Source organism: Rhinoraja longicauda, chromosome 1 (genome assembly GCF_053455715.1).
Source record: "Rhinoraja longicauda isolate Sanriku21f chromosome 1, sRhiLon1.1, whole genome shotgun sequence".
Lineage (NCBI taxonomy): Eukaryota > Metazoa > Chordata > Chondrichthyes > Rajiformes > Arhynchobatidae > Rhinoraja > Rhinoraja longicauda.
In genome coordinates, this window is record NC_135953.1 from 116,127,761 (window position 1) to 116,136,981 (window position 9,221).

The following is a 9,221-nucleotide window of genomic DNA, read 5'->3' on the forward strand; positions in this document are numbered from 1 at the left end:
AATGCCTTCCAACTGCCTGGATGAGTGCAGTGCTAATAACTGAAGAAATTCAACACAATCTAGGCCAAAGTAGCCCAGTAGGCTGCAGTGTCTACCATCTAAAAAATGCACTGCAGCGACTCAGCCAGGATACTCTGACAGCACCTTTCAACTTGTGGTGTGGGAAGGAACTCCAGATGCTGGTTTATATTGAAGATAGACACAAAGTGCTGGAGCAACTCAGTGGGTCAGGCAGCATCTCTGGAGAAAAGACACAGGTGACGCTTTGGCTGGAACCCGTCTTCAAAATTGTGGCTTCTATCACCATGAAAGACGAGCAAATGAATGAGTTACCCATCGGTTCCCTCGCAAGTCATGTACCATCCTGACATATAAATTTATTTTTGAAACGCAAATTGGAGGAACAGCGCCTCATATTTTGCTTGGGCTGCTTCCAACCCAGTGGTATGAATATTGATTTCTCTAACTTGCATCCCCTCTCACTCTCCGTCCTGCCGCCACTCTAGTTGTCATATTAGTTTCACTGTTGTTCTGTTGAGTTTCATTGTCTGTACAAATTGTTATCTCCTATCACACAGCCAATAATGGACCAGTGTGGGCACCATCTTTCCTTGATCACCATCTTTCCTTGTTGCTCTTTGCATATCTTTCATTCATTTGTCCTATGTACCATCTATACCTCTCGTTTTTCCTTCTCCCTGACTCTCAGTCTGAAGAAGGGTCTTGACCCGAAATGTCACCTATTCCTTTTATCCAGAGACATGGTTTAGCAAGACTATAATGCTTGTGGGCATTGTAGTTTTTTTTTGTCACAATGTCGAACCACCTTCTTGTCTGTGCTACCACACAGCCATAACTCTGGGAATTTACATGACAGGAGACACACCTGATGTGTTCTGCATACAGGTTCTTCAAAATGTTCTTCCTTGAAATAAAATAAGAACAACATCCACAAAGTTCCATTGCATTCTAAATGCTTAGTTTGTACCATTTTCTTGTGATACACTAACAAATGATTATATTTCAGTTAATAATGGAATCTAGGGTTAGCTAAGGTAAGGTTAGTGTAGGAGGCATCACCGATGTCAAAGATGATCTTATTAAAGGGAGGACTGAAGATGAGGGCCTGAATAGCCTACTCCACTTTCTCATTTCATATTTCCCTGTTACAGTCTCTCATATTCCCAGAAGTCCACTCCCCAGCATTTGATAGCACGGGGCCTGTACTCGCTGGATTTTAGAAGAATGAGGGGGAACCTCATTGAAATGTACCGAATAGTGAAAGGCTTGGATAGAGTACTTGCAGAGAGGATGTTTCCACTAGTGGGAGAGTCTAGGACTAGAGGTCATAGCCTCAGAATTAAAGGATGTTCTTTTAGGAGGAGATGAGGAGGAATTTCTTTAATCAGAGGGTGGTGAATCTGGAATGCTTTGCCACAGAAGGCTGTAGAAGCCACATCAATTGATATTTTTAAGGCAGAGATAGATACTGTAGATTCTTGATTAGTATGGGTGTCGGGTTGTGGGGAGAAGGCAGGAGAATGGGGTTAGGGGGGAGAAATAGATCAGCCACGATTGAATGATGGAGTAGACTTGATGGGCCGAATGCCCTAATTCTGCTCCTATCACCTATGATCCCCGCCACCCCAAGTTGTTTACCATCTATCCACACTCTCGTCAACATACAATAACCAATTAATCTAACAACACGTGTTTGCGATGTCATAGGGAGCCAGGTGAAACCTATGAAGTGACAGAGAGAACCTGCAAATTCCACATAGATGGCTGCTAAGGTCAGGATCAAACCCTGATTACTGGAGGTGTGAGGCCACCAACACTATCTGCTGAGCCATCATTTTTCTATACATGTTCTTATTATGTCATGAAAACCGTCATCTGCTCATTCTCCTTTCAATGCATTCTGAATGCAAGAGTGTGGGTTCACATACAGTATTGCGATGCCAGTAAACTGTTGGTTGTGACTGAAGAAGTGCCCATGTATTCCAATAATAATAGTCTCACTTTGTATCAGTGTATCATATGATGCACCAACTTCCAGTCATCCGTTCCTCTGCATTCAGACTGTATTTCAGTTGTTGTAGGCAGATTGTGTAACAAAAAAGGTTAAAAAAACTGCAGTCTGTGAGGTCATCAGAATTTGGCTTGTGTCTGACATTCATAAAATATCACTGATCAGTAGCAACATAATCAGGAAGCTGCGAATTCAGCAATAATCACCAGTACTTAGAAAGGACATTCCTCTTTTCTGCCGCGCTTCCACTTTGTCTTGTAATTCAGAAAATAATGCAGAGATCCAAACAGGGTGCTTACAGATTTTTAAGTAACCTTAATCGCCACCTCCAACGGGATCCCACTGCTAGCCACATCTTCCCATCTCCACCCCTTTCTGCTTTCCTCAGAGACCATTCCCTCCACAACTCCCTGGTCAACTCGTCCCTTCCCACCCAAACCACCCCCTCCCCAGGTACTTTCCCCTGCAAACACAGGCGATGAAACACCTGTCCCTATACCTCCCCCCTTGAGACTCCGTCCAAGGACCCCAACAGTCTTTTCAGGTGAGGCAGACGTTCACTTGCACCTCCTCCAACCTCATCTACTGTATCCGCTGTTCCAGGTGTGGACTCCTGTATATCGGCAAGACCAAGTGCAGGCTAGGCGATCGTTTCACTGAATACCTCCGCTCAGTCCGCCTTAACCCACCTGATCTCCCGGTTGCTCAGCACTTTAACTCCCCCTCCCATTCCCACACTGACCTTTCTGTCATGGGCCTCCTCCATTATCAGAGTGAGGCCCAGCGAAATTGGACGAACAGCACCTCATATTTAGCTTGGGTAGCTTGCACCCCAACGGTATGAACATTAACCAAGTAGCCCTTGCCTTCCCTCTCTCTCCATCCCCTCCCCTTCCCAGTTTTCCTTGAGAGGGGATGGAGTGTGTAAGTGGGGGAGGGGAGGAGGGGGGATAAGGGGGGTTGAGGGGGGATGGAGGGGAGGAAGGGGATAAGGGGGGTTGAGGGGGGATGGAGTGGGGGAGGGGATGAGGGGGGATAAGAGGGGTTGAGGGGGGATGGAGTGGGGGAGGGGATGAGGGGGACAGTGGGGGAGGGGAGATGGGGGGATAAAGGGGATGAAGTGGGTGAGTGGGGGGGGGGGGGAGAGGAAGGGGGAGTGATGGAGGGGAGGGTGCTAGACTGATGCAGGAGAGGTTTGGACCCAATGGGTCCAGCCTTTTCTAGTAGATTCCTAAAAATGGTGTTACAGGTAGATAGGATGATCAAGAAGACTTTTGGTACATTGGCACTCATCAGCCTTGGTATTGAGTATAGAAGTTGGGATATTATTATATAGTTGTACAAGATGTTGGTGGGGCCACATTTGGAGTATTGTGTTCAGTTTTCGTCACCCTGCTATGGGACGGATGTCATTAATCTGGAAAGAGTGCAGTGAAGATTTATGTAGTTGTTGCCAGCGCTTGAGAGCCTGGGCTAAAGGAAGAGATTGGGCAGGCTAGGAGTTTCTCACAGTCAAGTCAAATTTATTTGTCACATACACATACTCGATGTGCAGTGAAATGAAAGTGGCAATGCCTGCGGGAATGCGGGAAGCTGAGGCGTGATCCTATAGAAGTGTATAAAATCATGAGGGGAATAGATGGGGTGAATGCACAGAATCTTTTACCTAGAGTAGGAGAATTAAGAACCAGAGGACATGGGTTTAAGGTAAGAGGAGATAGATTTAATTAGAGCCTGAGGGGCAACGTTTTCACACAGAGGGTGGAGACTATATGGAGCGAGCTGTGTGAGCTGTTTCTTGGCTTCAGTAGTTTCACCCATTCAGTCCTCACTGCTGTGAGTAGGACACTGAAACGTGTCTCAGCAAAACCGAATGTTATTTGTAAAGCTGAATCACAGACTTCTTCCTCCAGGTGATTGTTTATTTTGGTAATTTTTAAAGTCTTCTGAGATCTTGCATGGTAGTTGAAAAATTTCCCAAAAACCTTGTGGCCCTTTCGTCAGCTGGTATTTTAAACGGGGTTGGCAAAGAAGAGGGCCATTCAATCCGAAAGTGAAGCCGCAGAGAAAGCCACTAGATGGCTTTGGATTAAGAGGGCTGATCCGTGGGCGGTTGCTGCTGGGACGCAAGTCGGGGCCTGGTCAACCCCTGCTGGGTCACCTGGGCGAGGGTGTCTGATGTTGTAAGACCCGAAACACCCAATAACCCCAGGTCACATCACTGAGAATGCATCCCAGTGCACCCAGAAGATGTATCTTTCACATCACAAACTATATTTTTCTCCCATTTAGAACGAGCTGCCGGAGGAGGTAGTTGAGGCAGATTTGACAGACAGTTAAAGACATAAAAACATCTAATAGACATTTGGACAGGTACATGGATAAGAAAGATTTAGAGGGATATGGGCCAAATGTGGGACTAGCGTAGATTGGGCATCTTGGTTGGTATGGGCAAGTAGGGCCAAAGGGCCTATTTCCATGCTGTATGACACTATGACACTGTTCAATCAATTCAAATGTGAGGTGGCCAAATACATACAAGTTGTGTAAGCAGCCATATTTTTTTTAATCAAATGTTGTCTTTATTCTATTTGAGCAGGCCTAATGGCTATTCCAAATAATTAACACATTCAGTGTCACTTTATCAGATTGCACAGGATTCTAGAGCCTTTAGGGAACTACACCCAGCAACTGATAACTATGGAGTTATAGTCTGTAAGTGCAGAAATACTACCATATATAAAATGAGCAGTGCCAATACTGACCCTTGAGAAACACTACAGTGCATTTCCCTCTTTGCCATTCTCTGCTTTCTCTTCCTTAGGAATTTCTTATCCATGCTGACAAGGTCCTTTTAATTTAGGCTTTAGCTTTCAAATAATCATTAAAATAAACGTCTTTAGAGCCTCCAACTCCCCAAAATATTTACCTGCACCAGTCCTGCTATCCCTCCTGCTTGACACCATCCCTCTACTTTCAGCGCACAAAGGGAATTGCTCAAGACATCAACAAAATTTAGTGATGTAGAAATGTATGTGTGCACAAGCCTCAGTGTGATCTGAAGATAAATGTTTTGCAACAGCAATCAGTGTTTTAAATTATATTTGATTGTTATATCTATTACTGCCTAAAAGACAAGGATCACTGGTCTTAGTGCCTGTTGCACTTACCTCTGTGGTCATGAAGACCTTTGAAAGACTTGTGCTAGCCCAGCTGAAAAACATCACAAACCCCCTGCTGGACCCCCTGCAGTTTGCATACAGGGCCGATAGATCGGTAGATGACGCAGTCAACCTAGGCCTGCACTTCACCCTCCAGCACCTAGACCGCAAGGGGACCTATGCCAGGATTCTGTTTGTGGACTTTAGCTCTGCTTTTAACACCATTGTGCCAGAGCTACTACACTACAAACTCTCCCAGCTGACTAGCAAGTAGGACACTGAAACATGTATCAGCAAAACTGAATATTATTTGTAAAGCTGAATCACAGAGTTCTTCAACCAGACGATTGTTCATTTTGGTCATTTTTAAAATCTTCTGATTCTTGTAGTTGAAGATTTCCCCAAAAAGCTTATAGCCCTTTACTCTGCCGACATTTTAAACTATATTTATCTCGCTCTTTGTAAACCAAAGAAACAGCACTTCCACTCCAAAAGCAAGTAATATCTAATTAGGCCCATGCCAAGAGGAGGAGATGAATGACAGGGTCAAGAATGTACAGATGTTCAACTGCTGCGAGCTTACTATTTGAGGGAAAATCCAGTTCCACATGTCAACAGGAACTGAAAGTGTGAAAGCAGAACTAAAATTGAGCAGAAGTGCCTTTATGGTAAAGCATGATCTGCAGCTATATTCATAAATGCTGAGAAATGTTCCTCCCACTCGGGCATAACCCTTCAATCGAGAGATAATTTTCCGGAACTTCCAATTTCAGTGCTTATTGACATCTCTGACATCGTATGTGAAAAAGTATCACTGTTGTGGCAGTCCAGGGACACTACAAACTGAAGTTGGGACTGTGGAAGATCAGACTCAAGACTACCAAATTGAGGAGCCAAGAATGCATGATTCTGAGGTGGAGACTCTGCGGAACCAGAATCGAGATGATGAACTGGTGGAACAGGACATGCCAGATCAGAATCCAGTACCAGTGCAAACAGAGGCAGTGGCCAGACCAAAGTGTCAGAGAAGACTACCCAAGAGATACAAGGGCTATGAGATGTATTGAGAAGTGGAAATGATGCGTTATCAATAAAACGGGGGGTGCCACAAGGGTCAGTGCTGTTACAATATTTTCTATATTTATTTACAATATATATTAACGATTTAGACAATGGAATTAAATGTGACATCTCCAAGTTTGTGGATGACACAAAGCTGGGTAGCAGTGTGAGCTGTGAGGATGCTGAGGATGCAGGGTGACAGGTAGATTGGGTGAGTGGGCAGATGCATGGCAGATGCAGTATAATAATAATAATAATAATAATCCATTTATTTTATATAGCGCCTTATCACATGCTCAAAGCGCTTTACAAAAACAATTAACATAGAAACAAACAGACAAACTATCCTGACGGAAAAGCGGCAAATACTCAACGCCAGCGTCCTCTCACGTCAGGGTCCGGCAGTAGACATTAAAAAGCACAAGACACACAGATATAATTTTTTACACAAAACAGCCATCACAGTGATTGCTCTAGGCATACCCTCACTGTGATGGAAGGCAAAGTCTTATCTCCTCCTCATTCTTCTCCCATGGTGCCACGAGGTGATCGAGGCTCCCAACTTTTTGAAGCCCCCACCGGGCGATGGAAAGTCCCAGGGCCGAGCCGAGCAGGCCGATGAAAGTCCTGAGCCCCCACCGGGCGATGGAAAGTCCAAGGGCCGAGCCACGCAGGGCGATGAAAGTCCTGAGCCCCCTCCGGGCGATGGAAAGTGCTGCGGCCGAGCCACGCAGGGCGATGAAGGGCCTGCGAGCGGGTCGATCGTACCTCGCGCTTCGGGGCGGTCGAAGCTGCTACGGCTGGAGCTCCCAAAAGCCGGTCGCCAGCCAGGGACCTGCGAACTCCCGATGTTGCGGTCTGCAGGGCCCACGGCCGAAGCCTCCGAGATGGTAAGTCCAGGCTTTGAGGTCGATCCCAGCTGGAGGCCGCCGACTCCACGATGTTAGGCCGTAGCGCGAACGGAGATACGACACGGTAAAGGTCGCATCTCCGTTGAGGAGGAGATTTGAAAAAAAGGTTTCCCCCAACCCCCCCACCACCCCCCTACATACACAGAATTAAAAATAAAACAAAACGTACATTTAAAAACGACAATGACAAAAAAAACAACAAAAACAAACGGAGAGACTGCCGGTGAGCCGCAGTGAGGTTATCCACTTTGGCGGCAAGAACAAGAAGGCAGATTATCTGAATGGTGTCAAATTAGGAAAAGGAGAGGTGCAACGAGACCTGGGTGTCCTTGAACATCAGTCACTGAAAGTAAGCAGGCAGGTACAGCAGGCAGTGAAGAAAGCAAATGGCCTGTTGGCTTTCACTGCGAGAGGATTTAAGTTTAGGAGCAAGGAGATCGTACTGCAGTTGTACAAGACCCTGGTGAGACCATACCTGGAGTATTGTGCGCAGTTTTGGTCTCCTAATTTGAGAAAGGACAATCGTGCTTTTGAGGGAGTGCAGCGTAGGTTCACCAGGTTAATTCCCGGGATGGGGGACTGACATATGATGAAAGAATGGGTCGACTGCGCTTGTTTTCACTGGAATTTAGAAGGATGAGAGAGGATCTTATAGAAACATATAAAATTCTTAAGGGATTGGGCAGGGTAGATGCAGGAAAAATGTTCCCGATGTTGGGGGAGTCCAGAACCAGGGGTCACAGTTTAAGAATAAGGGGAAGGCCATTTAGGAATGAGTTCAGAAGACAAACTTTTTCACCCAGAGAGTTGTGAATCTGTGGAATTCTCTGCTACAGAAGGCAGTGGAGGTCAATTCACTGGATGTTTTCAAGAGAGAGTTAGATATAGCTCTTAGGGCTAAATAAATCAAAGGATATGGGGAGAAGGCAGGAACGGGGTACTGATTGTGGATGATCAGCCATGATCACATTGAATGATGGTGCTGGCTCAAAGAGCCGAATGGCCTACTCCTGCACCTATTTTCTATGTTTCTATGCTTAATGAATGCCATATCCTAAATAGTGTTAGAATGTTCAGTTTACTGTTTGATGATGCGGATATCCTTTTTGTTTGATAAGGGAGGGATGTTATGGTAACTGACGTTGTATTTAAATGTATCACATGTTACTATGAGTCGGAAAGGTCAGAGGACACATGTTGCTGGGAGATAAAGGAATGGCGGACGATTAAACCAAAGCGTTTATGTTCAGTGTCATTGAAGTGTGTTAATTACATTTGGATCCAGGCGAGGATCTGACAGTTACCTTGTCATGTAGGCCTAGACCACTGGATTCTGAGGTGAAAAGTTTGTCTTAAATATGTTGGCCATGTCCAGTTTTATCAATCTGTGAATTGAAAATTGTTCTTCAACTGTCAAGATTACAGGTGCTTATTGTAGTAAAGAACTAAATAACCCAAGATTTTTGCCTTAAGAATTTAGGCAAATGTACTGTAAATGTACAAGGCATGATTAATAAGTTTCCATATGACACTAAAGTGGGTGGTATTGTAAATAGTGAAGATGATTATCAAAAATCATAGTAGGCTCTTGATCAGTTGTGCATGTGAGCTGAAGAATGGTTAATGGAATCTAATTCAGGGAATACAGAATACAGAATACAGAGCTTTATTTGTCATTCGGTACCGAGGTAATAAAATTACGTTACCAGCAGTCACACAAGACACATAACCCCAACACAAACATCCATCACAGTGACTCCAAACACCCCCTCACTGTGATGGAGGCAACAAAACTTCCGCTCTCTTCCCCACGCCCAAGTCCCCGCGGCCGAGCTGAAACATCCCGCGGCCGAGCCGGGCGATGGAAGGCCCCGCGGCCGAGCCGCGCCAGCGATGTAAAGTCCTGCGACCGAGCCGCACCAGTGATGTAAAGTCCCGCGGCCGAGCCGCGCCGGGCGATGTTAGGTCCCGCGGCCGAGCCGCGCCGGGCGATGGAAGGCCCCGCGGCCGAGCCGCACCAGTGATGTAAAGTCTCGCGGCCGAGCCGCGCCGGGC